This window comes from Alexandromys fortis, unplaced genomic scaffold (assembly GCF_014885135.2).
Source record: "Alexandromys fortis isolate MF-2015 unplaced genomic scaffold, M_Fortis_MF-2015_v1.1 scaffold_332, whole genome shotgun sequence".
NCBI lineage: Eukaryota > Metazoa > Chordata > Mammalia > Rodentia > Cricetidae > Alexandromys > Alexandromys fortis.
Window position 1 is genome coordinate 59,131 of NW_026068232.1, and position 24,093 is coordinate 83,223.

General features: G+C 38.7%; 1 long non-coding RNA gene across 1 annotated transcript in view; it reads right to left on the bottom strand.

Moving 5' to 3' along the window:
• Nucleotides 1–231: 231 nt before the first annotated feature.
• Nucleotides 232–24,093, bottom strand: part of LOC126493750 (uncharacterized) — a 55,258-nt gene continuing 31,396 nt past the window's right edge. Inside the window, exons 2-3 of the long non-coding RNA XR_007589880.1 lie at nucleotides 5,077–5,185; nucleotides 232–875 (exon numbers count right to left, since the gene is read on the bottom strand). This is a non-coding gene — a long non-coding RNA (uncharacterized lncRNA). The remainder of the gene's footprint in view (nucleotides 876–5,076; nucleotides 5,186–24,093) is intronic.

Below are 24,093 nucleotides of genomic sequence, written 5' to 3' on the forward strand. Positions count from 1 at the left end.
GGGAGTAATCTCCTGCATTTGAATAATATGACCAACTCCATTAGATGGAAGAAATACCACACACACACACACAGTACAAGTGTCCAAGAATTAGAGACTACAATGGTCAAAGGCCTAAACAAAACTATGTCTATCATTCTGATAGAGGAAAACAGAGGCTGAATAATAAAATGTCCTGCGGAGATGGGGAGAGAACACGAAACACAAACAAACCCACGTGTATAAGTTTATTAAGAAGATCTGTGCCGAGGAGCTCGGGGAGTGGTGAACAGATCGGGTGAAAGAGGCCGTGGGAATGGTGCTTTTAGCTTTTAAAGGTTTCCTAGCACATGCGCATGAGGGGAAAGATGTTGATGATGGCTGATGCTACGCCCTGCGCCTGCTCACAGGGGCTTCTACGTCAGATGCTGGTGAGGCAGATGGAGAGCGACTCAGGCATGAAGACGTGCCCACTTCACACGCTGATGACGAGCAATGCTTTGCCTTGTGCCTGCTGATGGGGGCCTCTACGTCAGATGCTGGTGACACAGATGGCAGGTGACCCACACATGTGCACAGGGGGTACATGCACCGGCTTCAGAACCTGGAAGTGCAGCGTTACATATTGCTAAAGGAATTACATTTCACTCCTCTGTTTATTATAAAAATTTCAGGGGGGGGGAATTAAGGTTCTTAATGCGTAGGGAATGGAGGCGCAGCCAGGTCCCCCATAATTGCTTCCTGCTGACTTCGTGGGCATCGAGTGGTTTGGGGTGTCTGATGCATCCTGTCTGGTCACATTCCGTCCACCGGTGTCCTGGAGTGGCTGATTAAGACTGCATTTCTTCGGGCTTTGAGGAACTGGAGTCATCTGATGGCTTGGACCTCGTAAGATGCTGGAAAGACAAAAAATATGTTTAGGAGAAGAAAAATTAGATTAATAAAGGGGAGGTTTAAGATGAAGGGGGCTTAAGGGTTTCCGAGACCAGGAATTACAGAGAAAGAATTAAATGATGGATGGGGGTTTAGGGATTCCCAAGACGAGGAATGATAAAAAATTAAATGATACTTAGTCTGCCTGAGTCTGGTCCATTCAGGTGGGTCAAACTGGCTCTCTGGAGATGAAAAAAAATGTCTTAAAAAGAAATAAATTCGGGGCTGGAGAGATGGCTCAGTGGTTAAGAGCAGTCACTGCTCTTCCAGAGGTCCTGAGTTCAATTCCCAGCAACCACAATGTGGCTCACAACCATCTGTAATGAGGTCTGGTGCCCTCTTCTGGCCTGAAGGCATATACACAGACAGAATATTGCATACATAATAAATAAATAAATCTTAAAAAAAAGAAAAGAAATAAATTCTAGATATATTAACCATCCGTGATTACTATGTTGGAGTGTATTATGGCATTATCTCAACGTCCAGGAGACACTGCTGCAGTCAGCGATGAACCTGTTATGTTCAAGAACCTGCTAAGGTTTTGCTTACCACCTGGGCCTTTGACAATCCTTGTACCTTTGCTTTGGCTCTATGTCTGATGATGATTCCTGTAACAACAGCTGAGTGGTTATTTGGAAATTTAAGCATGACATTGGAGGTATATGGAGAAGTTGTATATAGGAAAAGGAGGAGAAGGGTGAGTGTATTGGCACAAGGGAGTTAAATAGGGATGGGACTCTTATTTTCCTTGAACTGGAGTAAGGGAGGCTGAACTTTGTGTCCTCTGGAATCTGAGGGAACCGGGTTCTGTCTGAGTTACTGTGTATGAGTAGTCATCTTGAGCTGGAGGAGTAAACGGTTTAAGATATGACAGGTGAATACAATGAGGAATTCCCTCGAGCTTGGCAGCTGTGGGAGTCAAAAGAATTACTCTGAGGGGACCTTGCCATTTAAGGGAAAAGGGTGAGGGACTTTGACCTGGGGGAGAAAATAGTACCTGATCTCCTATTTTAATCAGTGGTGGGCATGGGTTAGCAAATGGTCGAGGTTATGAGTGGTCGGTAAAATACCACAGTACAGAGTGTAGGTGATATAGTAGGGGAGTAAGCAGGTGATCAGGAAGGGAGAGGTTTTAGGTGAGAGGCTGGGGGTAAAACTGGCCACCCATACATGAGTTCGAAGGATGAGATGAAAATAGGGCTTTTGGGGAGAGCCCTAAGCTTAAGGAGGGCCAGAGGCAAGGGTTTTACCCAGTCAAGGTGAAGTTCCTGTGACATTTTAACCATTCTACTTTCCCTGAAGACTGAGGGTGGTATGGGATATCAAAATGCCAGGGAATGTTCAGAGCCGTTGACAAGTTTTAGGAAATCTGGGAGGTGAACTCAGAGCCATTATCTGACTGAAGAGAGGTTAGGATTCCAAACCAGGGAATGATTTCTCAGAGAAGAACATCAGAGACTGACTGGGCTGTCTTATTAGTGGTGGGAAATGCTTCAACCCACCCAGACATTGTATCCACCAAGACCAGGAGATATTTAACTCTTTTGACTGTGGGCATTTGAGTAAAATCCAGCTGCAAGTCAGTTCCTGAAAGGGAGCCCCTGGCCTGGTGGGTAGGAAAAGGGAAGCTATGGTATTTGGTCTTGGGCTCTGACTTTTGGCAGATCTGACAGGAGGCAGTGATAGCCTTTAGGAATTTTATATCCTCTGGGATGGGTTGGAGGTGAGCCTTAACAAAATGAAGTAGAGCTTTGTTATTAGGATGAAAAAGCTAATGTAGGTAGGACAGGATCTGTTGGGTGTCAGGAGGTGTCTGTGAGAATTTGGGCTGTACTGTAAGGGAGTACTGTAAAGACTCCCTAGGGTGACTGAGGTAAATCTGGGCTTTGGAATGCTGCTGTCTGAGCTACTCGGTCAGCCCAATTATTTCCCTTGGAAATAATAGAACTGTCAGTCTGAGGAGACCGACATTGAATAATTCCTATAGCTTTGGGGAGATGGGAGGCTTTTTAACAAGTCCATAATGTAACCTGAGTTAGTTATGGATCCTCCTTTTGTCCTAAGAATCCCTCGCTGCTTACAGATAGCTGTGTGGGACAGCAGGATATGAAAGGCATATTTGGAGTCTGTGTAAACATTTAAAGATTGTCCCTTCACTAGCTGAATGGCACGGGTGAGAACTATCAGCTCAGCCTGTTGATTAGTGGTATGCGCAGGGAGTGCCTGTGCCTACACTATCTCAGTATCTGATACTATGGCATAGCCTGCTCTACTGGTCCCTTCATATAAAAAGGAGCTTCCATCTGTATACCAGGTATAAGTGGCCTGGGACAGTTTATCCTCATGTATATGTGAGGGGTGGGGCAGTAGGTCCTCTAGGACCTCAATGCAGGAGTAAGATGGGGAATCATTAACATTAGGTTGAGGTAGGAGATTTGAGATATTAAGGGGTGGGCAGCAAAGAAAAGTGAGTGTGGCAAATTCTACCAGTGCCACTTGGAGAAAAAGAACTTGTGAAGAGGGTAGGGTTTGTAAGCCTTTGAAAGTTAAGAGGTGGGGCAGATTGTGGTGGGAGAAGACAGTGGTGGGTGCCTAAATGGTTCGTTTCTTTGATACATGAAGAAGAAGCTCAGCAGCTACCAAGGTGTGTATGCAGGGTGCCCAGCCCCGAGTGGTGAGGGCCATCTTCTTTGAAAGGTATGCTACAGGTGCAAAAGAAGGTCCCAGGTGATGTCCTAAGGCCCCAAGAGCATATCCCTCCTGCTCTGCTACATAAAGAGAAAAAGGGCGAGCTAAATCCGGAGGATGAAGAGCTGGAGCCTGGGTAAGGGTTTGTTGGAGTCTCTGGAAGGGTTTGGTAACAGGATGGAGAAAAGGCTCATGCAGAGAGCTGAGAGCTGCTTCATATAGGGGGCAGGCGAGGGAAGAAAAGGAGGGGATCCAGCAATGCAGGAAACCAGCCATACCCAGGAACAATAAAACCTCTTCTTTGGTGGAAGGAACTGCAAGAGATTGAATTAGTTTTATTTCTGTCTAGAGTGATAGCCTTTTGGGTAGGGGTTATAGTTAATCCTAAATAAATGACCTGAGTGGTAGACAGTTGAACCTTAGAAGGTGAGACTCTATAGCTCCTTTTAGATAGGAAATTTAAAAAGGTGGAGGTATCAATCTTGCTGATCTCCAATGAAGTGAAGGGCTGCAAAGTAAAATAACGTCCACATATTGTATGAGTTTGGATTTAGAGAGAGACAGTGAGAGCAGGTAAGAGGCCAAAGCCTGGCCAAACAGGTGTTGACTGTCCCAGAATCCCTGGGGAAGGACAGTACAGGTGAGCTGTGGGGAAAAATTGGTGTCAGGATCAGTCCAGGTGAAGGCAAAGATGTTTTGAAATTGGGGGCTGAGAGGAATAGAGAAAAAGGCATCTTTGAGGTCTAGAACTAAGAAGTGGGAGGTTTCTTGAGGAATATTAGATAGAAGGGTAAAAGGATTAGGGAAGACAAGAAGAAGAGAAACAACAGCAGAGTTAATGAGCCAGAGGTCTTGAACCAGACAATAAGTTCCATTAGATTTTTTAACAGCAAGTATAGAGGTATTAAAAGGACAAGAGGTGGGGCAAAGCAGCTTTTTCCTAAAAAAAATCACAAATAATACGTGTAAGTCCCTTAAGGCTCTGGAAAGAGAGAATGTACTGAGCTTGGGTAATATATTTCATAGGAACCTGTAATTGAATAACAATAGGGGAATGGTGTTTAGCGAAGGAGGTGTTTTGGGTGTCCCAGACCTGGGGGGGGTCCACCTGGGAGGCTCATAGAGGAAAAGACCATTAGTGTCAGAAGTTTGGGGAGCTAGGAGAAGGAGGAGTGGCGCTACTGGTGAGTCTGGAGTAAGGTGAATGGGAGGAGGCTCCTACCTTTGTTAAAAAATCCCTTCCCATGAGAAGTACTGGACAAGTTGGCATAACTAAAAATGAATGAATGAGATAAATGCCTCTAAACACACAATTGAGTGGTGAAGTCTGTAGAGATAAATAAGGCTGCCCCCTACCTCAACAATAGGGGAGCTAGAAGGAGAGGTAGGCCACCAAAATTCCCTCAGAACCAAGTATGTTGCTCCAGTATCCAAGAGGAAGGAAATGAGCCATCCAGATATTGTAATAAATACCTGTGGCTCCTGTTTACAGATGGCAGTGATCATCGGGTTAAGGGAGCCCTAGGAACCTTCAATCATCCAGGACCAAGCCCAATTTGAGTCACGGCACCAATAAAATGTCCTGTGGAGATAGAGAGAGAGCACAAGACACAAACAAACCCATGTGTATAAGTTTATTAAGAAGATCTGTGCAGACGAGCTCGGGGAGTGGTGAACAGAAGGGGTGGAAGAGGCCGTGGGAATGGTGCCCATAGCTTTTAAAGTTTTCCCAGGGTATGTGTGTGAGGAAAAGACATATCTACATCAGATGCTAATGACAGGCAACGCTATGCCCTGTGCCTGCGCTTGGGGGCTTCTATGTCAGATGCTGGTGACACAGATGGCCAGCGACTTGCACATGTGCACCTGGGATACATGGGCTTGCCACTAACCCGGAAGTGATGTCTTCCGGGTGGCTAAGGAATTCCAAATGATATACCCATAGATCAGTACATAATTGTCTCTAACATGAAATTCTTTTATATATTTATATCTTTATGTATTGAATGGTAAATAAAACAATAATGGGCAGCATGGATTATTTTTAAAATAGATAAGACACTTTTGTGGGACTGTGTTACAATGGTAGTTGTCTTCAAATACCTTACTGATCTATATTTTAAACGAAGAGAGAAAAATTCTGTCACATTCACAGGAGGTAGATGAATCATCACACCAGTGTCTTCCTGCCTCAATTTACTCTCTATCATTGGTATTCCAAGGCTGACGTACCAGACACAAGTCATGCACAGGATAAACATGTACAAAAGCACCAGAAGCATTAACAGAGAAATCTGGTGTGTTAATTTACTTTCATGGCAATTATGTAACACTAGTCTATCACTAACAGTAAGAAATAGAGTTCTAATAAAGCTCATGACTGGCCAGATGGTATAGAGAAGAATGTGCTGTCAAGAAAGATAAAAAATGTAGTAGAGTTAGTATATTACAATCTGAACATGAAATGCAAACAAGATTGCAGAGTTGAACCTGTGTCCCTAATAACAGAAGGTTTGCAACAAGTACATGTCCTGTAAAATAATTTCTGGATCACCATTGCATGGGGAAAGGTGGATGACATCTGGAAAAATGTTCCCTTGATATTTTCATAGACTCTAGTGGTTGACAATAAACATTGGCCATGCCATAGAACTCCTACAGTGGATATTCTTAGTGTATGTAGAAACAAACATCAAACATCTGCAAATATATATATATATATATGTATGTATATATATGTATATATATATATTTCTTACTAAAGACACAGCTCTTCAATGCTGAGACAGGGATAGAACATCTTAAAGAGAAAGTGTCAGGAAGCTACTTGCTGCACCGCAGGCAGCAGCAGGTGCTCTAATCCTGGGAATCTAATAATTGCTGCCTTTGTGAAATTCTCTGGCTTCTGACTCAGGCATAGGTCAAAAGCAGGGTGCTTTATCTGGGTCAAAGATTGTGGGACTTTGCTTATACCCAGGTCCAACTGAGACCTGGACAATTGACGGAGCCTGGCTAGTAAGAACCCACACTGCTGACACTTTTAGCACTCCTGTCCTCTGATTGAGGAAGTGTGGGCACTCAAATTGAGCACAACATAAGAACCAATAAGGATGTCATTCCTAGTCATGGAGACAAATTTTGCTATGTTCTTAGAGCTATCCATGAGAGCAGCTAATTCATTCCTGTCTCCAAAGAAATGTATTTTGTAGCTGAAGCTGTGAAACTTAAATTAAAAGTTTGAGAAAATATAATTTGCTCAGGACTTTGGCTTCAATTATCAAAATGAAAAACTATACTCTGGCCAATGGGGGTAGTCCTCTAACCAGCTGTCTGGTCTAACAACCTGAAAATCTACATGAAATATTTATATTTGTGTGTATGTATGTATGTATGCATACATGCTATCTCGAGAAGAAATGTGTGTGCTCTAGTGGAAATGTTTCTTACTCCCCCTGCACTGCTCATTCCTATGTGACATCTGAGTATTATGGTTTTTAAGTAATAATCTGATGTCTTCCTTTTAGAAAGAATTATTCACGATACACACATATTCTGAATAATTGCACATTTCTTTGAAAAAGTATGTTTCTACACTTGTCGGCATGCGGTTGACAAATTATACATTTGATAATTTTGGTGTCATAGAGCTAATTAATACTTGTAAAATGTTCTGTGCAGTGGTAATATGTTCATATTGAAAATTTGAACCAATTCACTACATTCTTATCATGGGAATTTCTCTCCAATCACCAGTCCATCCTTAATATATTTACTTACTCTCTTTTCTGTGACAGGTTTTCATGTAAATCAGCTGTATGTGCCTGCATATGGGGCCTCATACTATCACATTGGCATTCTCTCAGGTCTAGCATAGCTTAGAAAATTTGCCTTTCCATATTTATCAGCTGTTTAAACACCTAAGTAACACTAATAATGTTTTGGATTCAGTATTCTTTCACAGATTAATTAGAATATGCCAGGAGTTTTATAGTGAAATGGTTATGTATAAAAAAGCTTTCTTTCTTGATTAATAGAAATGTATAATTCAAAGGAGAGCAAATTTTACCCATTATAGTAACCAAGCATGGATTTCTCATAGTTCCTATTATGGAATCAACCTAGAATAGATTTCCTTGGCTTATATACTCACAGATTCTCCAGTGGCTACATCAGTCAGTGTTGATTTGCATAGACAACTTGTAGGATAGGTAATATGGATACTCAAGGGATCTTATGATGCTTCCTGACATTGGTGAATGGATGGAAACTATCCACAAGACCAAGGACTCTACTTATTTCCCAGATGGGTCTCATGATTGCCCCAAGATTACAGTCATTTACCTTGGAAGAGAAAACTAAATAACACCATCATGCATCCCTTCAGCACATCAAATCTCTCAACTTCCATCTTTGGCCTTAAAATAAGGTCTGTTCTTTACAGGGAGCCTTTGAGCTCTTGAAGGTACATCATAATCATTTCAAAATTCTTCAGCTATATTGGGTTATTGCAAGGCAAATAATTTTTAAAACGCTCTTGTCTCTGTTGTAGTAGTATTTAAAATTCTGGAGGCATAGGATTATAGTAGATATATTTAAAAATTAGATGATTGGCAGAACGGTAGTTAAAATTCCTTAGACAACATTGGTATTTGTGGTAGAATTTCAGAGAAAAAAAAGTGGTAAAACATTTTAAAAGTGTATTGTAATGTGTTATGAACATGTTTAAGAATCTTCATTATTACTATGATACTAACATCAAATGGAAGAACAATGTACAGGAATTACTTCTATTATTTAGTTTACCTTCTTATCATTTTTTGATATGTTAGAATGTATGTGAAGAATTAAATTGATTAGGAATGGAACCTTGAGCCATTCTATTTCTATCCCCTAGAGCTTGTTAGCAAAACTCTCCTTCATGATCTTATACTGATAAAATTTATTGATCATGCTCCCTCTGCACTCCTGTTATGCACATACTACTTGTGCCCTTGGCAACATCTCCTTCAGGTACCTGCATTGAGGTTCATAAAGAGTGGCTATTCAAAGGTGATAAGTCATTGATATCCTAGGGCAGGGTTGCCTTGCAAATGCCTACATTTTGTATCAAGAATCTCTCTATCTCAAAAAAAAAAGAATCTCTCTAGAATCTCTCTATCTCCATAGTTGATGAAATTCCTGTTAACTTCAGTAATGATTTCATGTAATCTCTCATTAAAAATGCATCAAAGCCTCTCCTCTTTGATGATCCCACCTGATTTCTCTGCATGTTTCTCTTGTTTAAAACTTTCTCTCATGATTAAGTAATATAATTTGATAATGAATATGTATATTATTTTTGCAGTTCTTGCTGAAAAATTGGTAGCACAGTGAGCAAACAGCATTGGATAAATTACCACATTATTAATAAACATGCCTTCCACTACAGTTATTTATCATAGATGTCTTCTACAAACTTCTTGCCAGGGATTTCAGCTTCATCATAAGGCTTGAGCACAGATTCGATTTCTTCCAGAGGAAATCGGACTCGGCAACTATTGTGTCACCTTGGCCTTCTAGCACCTGAGGTGCACTTCTTTTTCTTGTGGTGCATTCTCTAATCTCCAATGAGATATTTTTATATCACCATTGGGAGGACAATTTATAAATTAGAGTTTCATATTATTATGAGGGAGAAGTTTGATCCTCAGGCAAGAGTATTGTGACCCTACTTGCTCTTCTATGTGGGGATGGACAGACTCTTCAAGAATACCTGAGAGGAGCTTTCCTTAGTTGGCCCAGATAAACTCTCTAAGATGTGAGTTGTATGGTTGAGAAGATTGTCCTGTGTAAATCACCTGCTCATATCTGTGGGGAACAATTCAAATTATCAGGCAAACTGCGAGCAAAGATTTCCCCTGCCACACAGATTTGCATTTGGTGATTGTTTCCTTACTGTTGCAGCTGGTAGGAGGATTTCCTGGGAGAGAGTTGCTAACTCTTCATAACTAGACCTGTTACTTGTGTTACGTGGCACAGTGTGTATGATTAGCCAACAGAATATAGTTTCATACAACTCACTAGTGTTGTAGAATATTACCTTAAGATGTGTTACATTGATTTATGATGTGGACTATTTAATGACACAAAGATATATTGCATTCTTTAAGTGGCATTTGTTGAATGTTATAAAGCAGTTTTCCCTCAACTGCCAAAATATCAGAATTCGTTGAATAAAAGAGCTGAACACACACAACCTATGCTGGTAAGGAAAATTGGCAGGGTTGTGAGACAGAGATAATAAATAAGAGTAGAACTCTAGGGAAGAGGAGAGGAGTCATTTATTCTCATGTAAAAATCACTATACATGTCTTTATTTGAGAGCTGTGTCATAGGAACCCAAAGCAGGAAAAATAAAACACTACATACAGAAATTTGAAAATTAATCACTAAGTTAAAATGACATTTGTTGTACATTCATGATTATACTGTTAGGGAAAGTTCAGCTTGTCTGTGCCACAGGATATAGAACAATAAGCAAAGGTGTAAATCCCCAGTGAGTAATGTGGTAGAAAAACAAAGCTTTCAGCATGAAGAAAAAGAATAAGACATCTCTTTATGTGTTTAACAATTTGAGGTGGTCAGGTTTCTTATACAAAAGCATAAGCCATGAGCAACAGGAATGTCCTTAAATTTTCAAACCCCTAAACAAGCAGACAAGATATCTGACCTGATAATTTTGTATAATAAGACACTTGGAATCATAAAAACAGTGTTTGAGAATCTCCAGTGGCCATGTGAATACTATCAATTCAGAGCTATTTATCACAATGGAGCAAAGGAACAACCCATACCTGATTGCTGTAGGAAATTTATTCCTACAGTATATCGCCTTCCTAGCAGATTTTGCAGGACTCTAAGACTGAGACAGGGAAGATAAACCTTAGAGGAAAAATGGCTTATGAGGCACGAATATATTCTGTGCATAGTAAACAGGAGCAGGTGGCTCAGAGGAAAAGTAGGAGGTATCACAGCTCTTCCCTGTCTGTGCTAAGTATCCATCCATTGGCTCTGCCTCCCGCGGGTGTTGCAGCAGCAGGCTTCCTACTCTGGAGCAGTTTACTGTCAGGCTATGGCTAGAGCAGCTACCAGCTGAGCTGGACTCTAGCCAGGAGCCTGACTGCTAAAATCCCCATCTGAGGACATTTTTATTTGCTGTGTTTGCCTCTGATTGGAGGAAGAAAGAAAGGAAAAAAAAAAACCTGCGGTAACCTAGGTGATTTCCACCAGAGCTACTGAATCATCTGTGCCTCCCTCCTCACTGTCTGATACATCAGGAACAGGGAGGGTGACAGGGAAAGATAGAAAAAAAAAAAAAAAAAAGACCTATTTCCCCTGAGCTTGAGCTAAAATTAACAATGGGAGCAGGAAGAAGACTAATGTAAGGGAAACACCAATTAGTTTCTAAGAATGGCACCACATTAGCCAGACCCCAGGCAGTCCCTGCTGTGCTTGTTGGTTCCCTTGGACAGCTTGCTCATTTCTGAGCAAATACAAAGAAAGGGTGAGTGGAGAGTGGAGAGGAGGGGGGATAAGGTCCTGGGAGGAGAGGAGGGAGGGAAGGTTACAGTCACCATGTAAAATAAATAAGTACATAGTAAAAAATGACCAATAGTCAAATTCAGCTAGTACTGTCAGGGATTATTCATGTGTCTTGATGTTTGGGAATAGATCTCCAGTTTGTATATAGAATCCAACACTGTCCACTAATTGATTAAGCAATAACTTGAGACATTCATTTTCAAAAGATTCTTAATATTTTTATACAGTCAGAAATTACACATTAGTTCTTTTGATTTAATGTGCTGTTACACAAATGTCTTCAGGCATTTGGCATTAATTTCCAGTTTACCTAGCCACAGCAAACTAGTAAAATATTCTGTTTAATGTTAATCTAAAAATATTGAAATTTAGAAAAAAAATCACATCTACAAAGAGAAGCAGTACCTTCAGAAGCAGGATCCTATGTGCGCATAGGACTCAGGATCAGGTGATATGGAGCTATAATGATGGGAATCAGGCATTCCCTGCCTTCGCTTCATGTTACCTGCTAAGACTCCTGAATATGTGAGGAACATTCTGCCCAGTCTGGGTGCTGGATCAGTGGGGCTCTGTCTATAGCCCAGGTCCTACTGAGACCTGGACTATAGCCAGAGCCCCACTGGGAAGAAGCTGCACTGCTGACGCTTTTATAAGCGCTCCTGGGCTCTGATTGAAGGAATTTGGACATTCAAATTAAGCATGAATTAAGGACCAATGAGGAGAGTGATCTCAGTTTCAGCAAAGAAGGCAAATACTGTGACAATCTAGGAGATCTCCATCAGAGCTGCTGATTCATTCTTGTCCTGAGCTGAAGTTTTTTTGCAGCTGAGATGAGAAATTGAAATTGGGTGTGAGGCAAAAATCTGATTCCCCTGGCTTCAGACTCAAATATCAACAAAAGAAAACCAAACACCTGTGGCCAGTATGGTCTGATTCTTTATCTGATACCATTGTCTCCATCCAGGCTATGTACTTGAAAGATGAAATTTCTGACTGTAGGTAGGTGATTATGAATCTTTGCTGCCAATTGCTTCTTTGTGCTGTCATTTTGTGTTATGCCTTTTCTGATTTCACACATATGTTTAAATGCTTACATTTTATCATTTATCCAATGTATAAGAGTGCCTGAACTGTCATACTTGTTTGTAAGTGCAAATGTTATTTTTCCCATTCTCTGAACGTCCCCAGTTTTCATACTGTATGCAACAGTGTCCAAATGATTGAGCAATAAACAGATGCATTACTTTAAAAGGAAATATTCATAATACTTGTATACTCTCAGAAATTGCATGTTTGTTCATAAAATATTATTTGCGTTTCCACATGTATGGATGCATTTGACATTCATTTTGATTTTACATAGCAACAACTTGCTTGTAAAATATTCTGTTTCAGACTAATGTGAGACTATTGAAATTTAGAAAAAAAACCTCACATTTTGAAAAAGAAGCAGTACATTCAAATCCAGGATCCTACTTGCTGCATAGGAAACAGGATCAGGTGGCTCAGGGCTATAATGCTGGGAGTCAAACAATCTCTTCCTTTGCGCTTTCCATCACTCTGACACCTGCATAACTGAGGAGCAGTCTGCCTAGTCTGGGCATTTGTACAGCCGGGCTTTGGTTATACCAGGTCCTATTGTGAATCCTAGACAATAGCCAGTGCTCGACTGGAAAGAACCCACACTGCTGATGCTTTAATTAGCACTCCTGGACTCTGATGGAAGGAGTGTGTACATTTAAATAAAGCAGGAAATAAGGACCAATGAACAGAGCAATATAAAATTCAGCAATTAAGAGAAATCATGGGGTAACCTTAGAGATTCCTGTCCAAGATGCCAATTGATTTTTTTTTACACTCTTCTAAGCATGTGCTGCAGAAGAAGAAGTCAAATTAAAAGTGAATGAGAGGAGAAAATGTCATTTACCCTGGACTGTGACTCTAATTAATAAATTGAAAAACAACTTCTGGCAAGTAGGGATTCATCCTGTGTTTGCTTCTGGGGCTGAGTACCTGGCTGTGTACTTGATAGACTGAAGCCTCCTTTTGTGGATCTGGGCTGCCAATTACTGCTTGTTGCTCTATTTTCTAATTTGCCATGTTATCTTCCACAAAAAGGTTTACTTCCATAGAGAATAGGATCCCATGAAGCCAGTATATGCAGTAGACACACATCCCAGTGTCACTATCAGTCTCTGGTAAGTCAGCACCAACACTCAAACTGCTTCAGAGGGGCTTGGTTGTTCTCATGCTCTTTCACTACCCGTCTAGTTGGAGTTGGTGTGCTACCATTCGCTAAAGCAAAATTTCTCAGTGGATGGGCCTTTCATGGTCTTAAATTCCTTGCTCATACTCTCAGTACCTCCACTCTTCAACTGGATATTGTGAGTTCAATTGAATGCTTCGATATGGGTCATTGTCTTTTTTCCCCATCTGTTGTTGGACAAAGGTTCTATGGTGATACTTAAGATAAGCATCAGTCTGACTACAGGGTAAGTTCAGTTCAGACACCCTCTCCTCTATTGCTTTGGGTCTCAGCTGGTTCATTCCTGGGGGTTCTTGGCTATTTTTCTAGAACCAGGTTTCTTGCTAACTCTATAATATCTCCCTTTATTAAGATATCTCTTTCCTTGCTCTCATATCTGTCCTTCCTACATCACAACCATCCCATTCCCTAAAGTCCTCCTCTATCTCTCTTCTACACCCTTTCTACCCATTTCTCCCCTCTCTCACATTTTCATCTGATTCCAATTTCCAGGTAGGTCTATTTATGTTTTTTGGAGGGTTCAGCTAATTAATTAGTTTCTCTAGGATCCTGAGCCATAGACTCATTGCCCTTTCTTTATGACTAGTATCCACATATGAGTGAGTACATACCAAATTCATTGTTTTTTTTTTGGGGGGGGATCTGGGTTACCTCACTCCGGATGATGTTTTCTAATTCTATCCATTTGCATGCAAACGACATGATCTTCTTCCTTAGCTATCAGGGAAATGCAAATTAAAACAACCTTGAGATACCATCTTACAACTGTCAGAATGGCTAAGATCAAAACACTAATAATAGCTTATGCTGGAGAGATTCTGGAGTAAGGGGAACACTCATCCATTGTTGGTGGGAATACAAACGTGTGCAACCACTTTGGAAATCTGTGTTGCGGCTAGTCATAAAACTGGGAATCAACCTACCTCAAGATTCAGCAATTCCACTCTTGGGAATATATCCAAAAGGTGCTCAATCATACCACGAGAGTATTCAACTATGTTCACAGCTGCATTATTAGTAATAGCCAGGACCTGAAACAACTAAGTTGCCCATTACGTGAGAAATAGATAAAGAAAGTATGACACGCATAGATATTAAGTACTACTCAGAAGTAAAAAAAATTGACACCATGCATATTTGCATGTCAGAATGACATAGTGTTTCTCAACGGTACAGAAGTAGCCAGTCCAAGTATGCAATCTCATAATTGTATGAACTCAGAGTTATTATTTATGTGCTTCATAGCCTGAGATAATATGGTAATGATTGTTTTCATGATATTAATACATGAATTTTAATAGCCATCAACAGTGTTTTTTGTTTTTATTTCCTACCGAGCAGCTTGCTAATACAGCCACACAAACACTGTGTAGATTCTAAACCATAAAGCAAGAAGAAGAGGAGATATTAAGCAGAGAACCACAGATATTCCTTATATGCCACTAAATATTTTACACCTTTTCTGTCTTTCAGATCATATTTTGCATTTCCCCACTTTCAGCCTAGTTGTCAGTAACGTCTAAATTAATGACAGTAATCACCTACATTTGAATAATGTGATTAACTCCAGTAGATGGAAAAATATTGCATATTGAACAAGTGTCCAAGAATCTTAGACTACAATGGTCACAGGCCTAAACAAAACTTATGTCTATCATTCAGATAGAGCAATGCAAAATAAAAAAAAAGAGAGGCTTAATGATATACCAATAGATCAGTGCATAATTGTCTCCAAAATGTATTTTCTGTATATACTGGAAGGGAAATAAAACAACGATGGACAGGCAGGCTCTTTTTAAAATCAACTAGAGACTTTGTGGGACCGTGTGGCAATGTTACTTGTCATTAAAAACCCCACTGATCTATATTGAAAAGAAGACAGAAAAAATCTATGTGAATGAATACCAGAAGCATTAAGAGAACCCTGGAGTGTTAATCACTTAAATGTCGAGAATGTAACAATAGTCTGTCACTAACAGAAACAAATTGATTTCCAATAAACCTCACGAATGGCTAATGATATGGAGAGGACTGGGCTGACAAGGAAGGAAGAACAAAGTACTAGAGTTCATATATTCCAAAAAGTATATGTCTTGTACAATAATTTCTGGTCTCCCTTGCCTGGGGATAGGTAGGATGACATCTTCAAAATGTTTTTGTGATATTTTCATAGACTCTACGAGTTGACAATGAACATTGACCCATGCCCTAGCAATCCCACAGTGGTTCTCTCTAGTGTTTGTAATACATGAACATCTGCAAAGGTTTATCTTCCTTACAAAAGATATAGCTTTTCAACCTGAGGAAGGGATTGCACATCATAAAGAGAAGGTGTAACTGCAGAAACAGGAAGCTACTTGCTGCACAGGAGGCAGGAGCGGGAGGCTTAGTGAGCTAATGCTGGGAATATAATCATTGCTGCCTTTGTGGAATTCTCCAGGTTCTGACTCTTCCTGCAAAAGTCAGAAGCAGGGTGCCTTGTCTGGATCAATGTACAATGGGGCTTTCGTTATACCCAGTTTCAACTGAGAATTGGTTGATAGCTAGATGCTGACTAGTAAGAAGCACTCCTTTCTCTGAATGAATGTTGTGGGCACTCATATTGAGCATGAAATAAGAACCAATAAGGATCTCAATCCTAGTCATGGAGACAAATCCTGCTGTGCTCTTGGAACTCTCCATCGAAGCACCTGACTCATTCTTATCCTCCCATTAATGTATTTTGTAACTGAAATTTCCTAATGTAGAGTGGAAGTGAGGAAAAATGTAATTTGCCCAGGGCTCTGGCTTCAATTATCAAAAAGAAAAACCTCCCAGGCTCTTATTTCCCTCCCCTCCTCCCACTCCTCTCCCTCTCCCCCCACTCGTCTCCCCCTCCCTCTCCAGTCCAAAGAGCAGTCAGGATTCCCTGCCCTTCGGAACCTTCATCTGGCATGGATTAAGATAGAGACAGAGACCCACATTGGAGCACCGGAATGAGCTCCCAAGGTCCCAATGAGAAGCACAAGGAGGAGAACATGAGCAAGGAAGTCAGGACTGCAAGGTGTGCACGCACCTACTGAGACAGTGGGGCTGATCTATTGGGAGCTCACCATGGACTGGGATTGAAAAAGCATGGGATAAAACCGGACTCTCTGAACATGGCAGACAATTGGGGCTGATGAGAAGTGAAGGACAATGGCACTGGGTTTTGATCCTACTTCATAGTCTGGCTTTGTGGGAGCCTAGCCAGTTCGGATGCTCACCTTCCTAGACCTGGATGAAGGGGGGAGGACCTTGTAAATATTTCTTAACCGTCGACAGTACCATGCTGTCTAACCCTATTACACCACCTATAAATAAATTCCATGCAGTGGATGACTGAATTCAAAGCAGTTTAAATTTTACTATAGAACCCAGATTGCAAAGTTGAATTTATGAAACCCATAAAATCAGAAGGATGGGAATGAGTAAGATATCTAATCTGACTATTTTGTACAAAAAATACAGTGTGAAACAAGGAATGTGGTTTCTGATAATCTCCAGCAGCCATGTGAATATTACCACTGCAGAGCAATTTTTCTCTATGGAGTGAAGGTACAGCCCATATTGTTCGCTGTTCGATAATTATTTCAAAAGTGTATCCTAGTCCTCCTAGCAGATGTTGCAGGTCGCTGAGACTGAGACAGGGAAAATAAAGCTTAGAGGAGAAATGGCTTAAGAGGCAGGAATATATTCCGTGCACAGTAAACAGGAACAATTGCTGCAGAGCAGAAGGAGCAGGTATCTAAGCATTTTCCTATCTGTGCTAAGACTCCACTGGCTCTGCCTCCCATAAGTGTCAGCAGCAGGCTTCCTTCTCTGGAGCAGTTTATTGTCAGGCTATGGCTAGATCAGATACCAGCTGATAGCTGGACTCTAGCCAGGAGCCTGACTGCTAAAATGCCCAGTTGAGGAAATTTTTATTTGCTGTGTTTGCCTCTGATTGGAGGAGTGTATGCACGCTAATTGAGAATTAATTAGAACCAATCAGAGGAGAGATCTCAAAAGTCTGCAAAGAAAGAAAGAAAAAAACCTGCAGTAACCTAGGTGATTTCCACCAGAGCTACTGAATCATCTGTCCCTCCGTCCTCACAGGAAAAGGGAGGGTGAGAGGGAAAGATAGAAAAAAAAAAAACATATTTACTCCCTGCTCGAGCTAATATTAACATTGCGATCAGGAAAAAACTAATGTAAGGGAAACTCTAATGAATCTATAAGAATGGCACCACTTGAGAAAGGTGTCTGGTGGCCCAGGTAGTAGTTGAAGCCCATGGAAGGCTTGCACTTTTGTGAGCAAATACAAAGGAGTGGTTGATGGAGAATAGAGAGCAGGAAGTATAAGGTCCTGGAAGGAGAGGAGAAAGGGAATGCTAAAGTCACCATGTAAAATAAATAAAAATATATTCAAAAAAGTACAACAGTCAACTTCATGCTTTAGTGTCAAGGATTATTCATGTGTCTTCATGTTTGGGAATAGATACTCGCTATTTACAAAAAAAACCCTTGTCAACGTTTTCTGATTGTGACTCTTGGCTGCCAAGTGCAACTTGCTGCTGAATCTTGGATAATTTCTATATCAGTTTAACACAAACATATGCTTATATGCTTGAATTATAATACTTCTTAAGATATTTAATATATTAGATTTCCCTTCAAATCCTTTTGGTATTAAAAAGGAAATGCTGCTGTTTCTGTGGATGTCTGAGGGGTTTCCCCATCATGGTGTTAACTATTTGTTCATAATATCGTTCCTATCTCTATGACTGGCCTTGAGGGTTTGTTTAGTTAGACCTGAGTAAATGTGAGCTCTTGAATACAGAGTGAAAGTTTGGGAACCTGAATAAGAACAATCTATTCTTTCTGAATGTTTGCGACAGTTGTCTGACTTGGGCAGTTTGTGGGGCCATTAGCTGAGGAAACAATATTTATCCTTAGTGCATGAACTGCTTCTTTGGAGTAAGTTCCATATGAAGGTATACCTTGTCCAGCATTGATAAAGTGAGAAGGTTCTGGTCCTGCCTCAAGCAATGTGACAACTTTGTTTACTCCCATGGCAGGCCTCACCCTCTCAGATGATTGGATAGTGTGAGATGGGGAGCGGGTAGTGTTAGTTGGCGGAATGGTGGTTCATGAATTAGAATTCATAAGTAAAATGAAACTTTCAGAAACAACAAACAGATAAATCGATAAATAAATAAAGGAATAAATATGAGAGAACTTTTGTTCTAAAAATCTTATCTGAAGTACCCTATTGCCACAAAATGTCAGGCAGTGTCATAATAATAAAAAATAATTTTAAAGGGGTAGTTATTTCAGAAGAGATTTTCTTAATATATATATTTTAAATATATATATTCAAAAAATCTTTGTGAATGTCTGTTACTTTTTAATAGTAGTTACTTATGGGTCTTAATTATCTTACAGTAACAAGCATAAATTTTTGTATTTATAAAAATCCACTCTACTCCCTACATTAGATTTCCCTTTCCATCACCACAATCCTTATTCTTTATGAAGTTCTCCTAGGCTCTCTTTCTTTATTAAATCTGATCAATTAAGTGATTTGTGAGTTCACAGAGTCTAGGTCATGCCCTGGAACATAGGTAGCCTCTCTCATAAAGCATCCCTTAGAAAAGATGGTGCATTTACTGCATTAGCTCATTAAATAACAATGGAAAGTCTGATAAGGCTTAGTATACATGAGTACCTTCCTCAGTCATACTGTGATTTTTTTCCATGTATAGCATGACTCCACAAGACTCTGGAAACTGTACAGTCTTGCTTTGGTTATATGATGGTCCTACTGTGCGACCTTGAATGTAACCAGAGCCTTACTGCTAAGAAGCCCCACTGCTGACACATTTATTTCACTCTTGGCCTATGTTTGAAGGAGTGTGTGCATTCCACTTGAGCCAAAAATAAAGACCAATGAGGACCATGGTCTCTGTTCCAGCAATGAAGGCAAATCCTGGGGTAATCTCAGAGATCTCAGCCTTAGATGCTTATTGTTTTTTGTTTTTTCTTCCACCTATGTGTGTTGCAGAAGAATAAGTAAAACCGAAATAGGCAAGAGAAATACAAAAAGAAAATTCTGGCAAATACAAATTAAACCTGTATTTGGTTGCTGGGTACAGTACCTGTCTATCTACCTTAAAGCCTAAGCTGCTTTTTTGTGTTTCTGGGCTTCCAATAACTGCTTTTAATCTTCATTTTCTGATTTACCATGTCAACCTTCCCAACTGCAAAGAAAAATTCTTGACTGATAGCTCTCCTCATATATATTCTTTCTGTCTATATATGTAGACACATTTATATAGAAATGTATATATATGTGCATGTACATATATAGATATGTACCTCACACAAGTATGTGTGTGTGTCTTTGTGTGTATCTAAAATGAGCTGTTTAATTAGAAGTGGAAAAATTATATTGTCCCCACCTTGACCATCGTTAATTTTTAAATGTAATTAACTATGTAATGAAGATTAAAATATAAGTTGTGTTATTAATTTTACAAAGAAAATTCAAAATACATGAATACTCTAAACAATTACATGCTTGTTTGTAAGGTTTCATTTCTGGCTCCTCCCTGTCTGTGTGAATTTGGTATTAATTTTGCTTTCACAGAGCCAATTTATACTCATGATATATTTGCTCCAGTCTTAATGTGTGAGAAAAAACATATTTGAATATGCATTAGATGTTTTTTACAATAATAAGAAGAATTATCTCCAATCACTAGTCTATCATTAGTATATGTTTTTCCTCTTCCATTTTATGATGTTTGTTCAGGTAAATGAACTGTGCGCATGGGTTTGGTAAATAATATAAGCAAATTGTCAGTCTGAGGCCTGTGATAACTGGATAACTGAGGAAATCTGTCTTTCCCCTGAATAAATAACATAAACCACCTTACTAATGTTTAGGCTTTAAGAACTTAATACATACTCATGAAATTTTAGTCTGTAACAAAGAAATGTAATGGTTTGACATTATTTAAATTTATGAGAAATGAGTAAAGGAGGCATTTTTAGAACATCCCACACAAGGAACAGGAAGATAAATCAGGTTTGGGTACAACAACTCAATCATGCAAGGGTATAAAGACAAGAAAATATTTATCACTTTGTATCTAAACTCACACTGCCATGGTGTTAGCCCCTATACTGATACTCCTTCTACATTACCATGTATCATAGGAAATAATAAAACATAATATCAAGCTATACTACTTTTCTGTGCTGTGATTTCTCCGAGTCCTGCACTTTGTCACAATACTGCTGAGGACATTCTTGCTTATGCCTTCAAAATGGAAAATTGGTCCTGTCCTCAAAAAAAAAAAAAAAAAAAAAAAAACCAACAAACAAANCTCAATACTTTCATTCAATATTGGGTAAATATGTAACTAACCAAGTACTTTCTATTTATTTAAAGTGCTATTCCACTAGGTAGAGTCCATACCAGATATTGCTAATGTGGCCAGAATCCGAGTTTACATAGATTATGATTGTCAGAAAAACCCACTCTGACTTTACTGCTTTGGGAATTAATAATTATGACAACTATAATGCTATAACCTCATGAGTCAGTTCAATGTTCAGTCCTCATCAGGGATGCATCTTCTTGCGTTAAATGGTAAACAACATGGGGATTCTCAATGAGCCAATGTATAAAGTATGGGCAACTTTTCAGCACTAGGTCCTGAAGTGGGATGCCATCAGGAAACCTCTCCACTATCGCTTCAGACATCTCTGAATCTTCACAATCCAGATGGAGATCCATGGTTGGTATCGTTTCTGAGACTCATCTAGTCTTGTCTCTTATAAGGTCATGTAGTTTTTTTGTAGATTAAATTCATGAATGAGAGAGGTGTTTAATTTTTTTTAGTTTTTATCCTTTACAATTTCTTTGTTAATAGAATGATCAAATATAAATTAAATGGTTTAAAACAATCTATGTATAAATTACAGAATCCTTACCGAAAAATTTAGGAGTCAAATATGGTTTAAGAATATTGGTAAGCTTTGGATAGATGGCTCAACAGTTATTAACAATTTAAAGTCCCAGCACCTACAAGAAGCTCAAAAATTCTGTATCGTTGGAGCATTGGATCCGACAACACTTTGTGAACATTAAGTGACACAAAGCAGCAGGTATTAGAAGACATTCCTAAAAACAAAGCACTCACATATATAAAATTCAAACAATTATTTAGAAAGTAATACAAAATGAAATTTTATCTAAATATACTGCTGAAACACAGAAACAAAAGAGGAAAAATAAAGAAAGAAATCATTGACCATATAAGACTCTTTCTTCTAAGATTAAATAAAAAGTTTGGTTGTGATAAACACATAGGTAAACTATGTGTCATTACCTAAGGAGAAAGACAGGATGCATTTTACAAATCCACAACCCTTTCATGATAAAAAAAAACTCAGCAAATAAAAAAGAGAAAGTATATATTTAAACCAAAATGCAATCAGAAAAAAAAATTTCATAGGCACGGTATTATCTGTAATGTTTTAATATTCCAGGTTTTAAAAAAGCACAATACAGCAAATAAAAAATCAAACATGTATTCCATTCACATTTCTATACAACATTGGTTTTAAAGCTATAGACATCTTTATTAGATGAGGAAATAACATAAGGGATCCCGTATTTACTGTGGATCATTGATAAATATTAAGGACATTATAATACACCCTGAAGAATATGATATAACTTGGTGGATATAAAGATCCTAAGGAATTAAAAGAAGTCATTCTAAAATATAAAGAATTATCACTTCTACAACTCATATTATCAAATTAGGTCCAGTTTCATTTCTAAACAAATGATGTCCTAAATGCTAATTCACAAAGGATATATATTAAAGGATTATATGTCCCCCTTGGTTATTTCCCTGAAGTCACAGCTCACTAGAGCATGGAGCTGAAGAGTCACATGGATTTAAAAGTTGGAGACCTACCTGGGCAACACAGAAAAACACCAGTGAGAACTGATATAAAGAAAATTTAATGTATTTTATATTGCATAATGCACTGCTAAGGGGAGATTCTTCAACTGAGCCAGAACCAGTTTTTAGCTAATTTATTACTGTGTGTATTATTCCAGTGAGACATTAAGAAAGGGGTTTTAGGCAATGACAAGACCAATATTAAAAAGTCACATAAAGTCCTTGTGAAATTTTATTTCTAAGTTATGAAAGTTTCACTGAAAATTTTAAATATGGATGATGCTTTAGTAAAAACTAAGAGAAGGATTTTAAGAAACTGTGTATTGCAATATCTAAGCATATTTACATTGTGACTATGTTCTACCTAATACATTATCTTTTTCTAAAAGTATAGTGACATTAATAGAAAAAATACATTTCTTTAAAATTTTAATAGAAGTATATGAATTTTTGTAGAAAAATAAAACATTTTAAAAAATATTTCATTAATATAAAAAAATGATTTGATCCCCATCTAGTGGTTGGTAAAGGAAAGCAAATATCAGACAATCTCTATAACTATGTCAATGCTATGATGAGTTCTTGCTGTTTTTATATTGTCTGAATAACCATTTAATGATGAGTTAATTGTCCATTTATTGGTGAGTTAACAGTTATAAAGGAAGAACAGAACATTCAACCTGGACTGATTCTAGGTCACTGATTCCTGCAACTTTCTTGAAGATGCTAATGAAACAATTCAGGTTAATCAGCCACGACTTTTATTTGCTTTCTAGGGTAAGATGAAATAGAACATAAAGTTAATCCCTTCATCGCACCTCTACAAAAAGAAATGTGCATTGACCAGTACCTTCTAGTTACACTTTGACTTTCTGGAACACTCTAAATTCATTTAACCCCATTTTCAAAAGAAAATCCCAGGCAATCTCAGCAAAGTCTTTGGCATTCGATTTTTGCCATGTATTTTTCTTTCACTATATCATGGATATCTTCTGCTACTTTGATAAAATACTAACTTACCATTATTGGTGAGCAGTAGAATCAATTCTCTTGACAATATATAGTCCACCATCATGAAAATTCAATTTTAGTGCACAATGCATGTATATGGAGGCAGGGACAAAAACAGAGAGCATGGTAATACTCCCACATTATAGTTTGACTTTATATGAAAATCCTGACCATCTACCAGGTCCTATATCCTGGCTTTATATATGGAAGCTGCCGTTTCTGAGTGAAGTTGGGTTATTATGAATTTTTACTGCTAATTGATTCTTTCTGCTGTCATTTTCTGATGTGACATGTCAGATTTTACACACACAATGTTTAAATGCTTAAACTTCACCCATTATTCAATAAATGGGAGAGCCTGAAAGCAGTTGTTTGTGTTATAAATCAAAAAGTTATATTCATCCCTACTCTGTATATTTTTAATTGTATACTGTATTCATCAGTGTCCACTGATTAAGCAATAACTTGAGGCACTCATTTTAGAAATAAGGATTCGTAACACTTGTATTCTTTGAGAAATTACACATTAGTACACATAACGTTATATGTGGTTCCACAAATGTCTGCATTTGGCATTAATTTCTATTTAACATAGTTATACCATACTAGTAAAATGTTCTGTTTAATATTAATGTGAAAATATTGAAA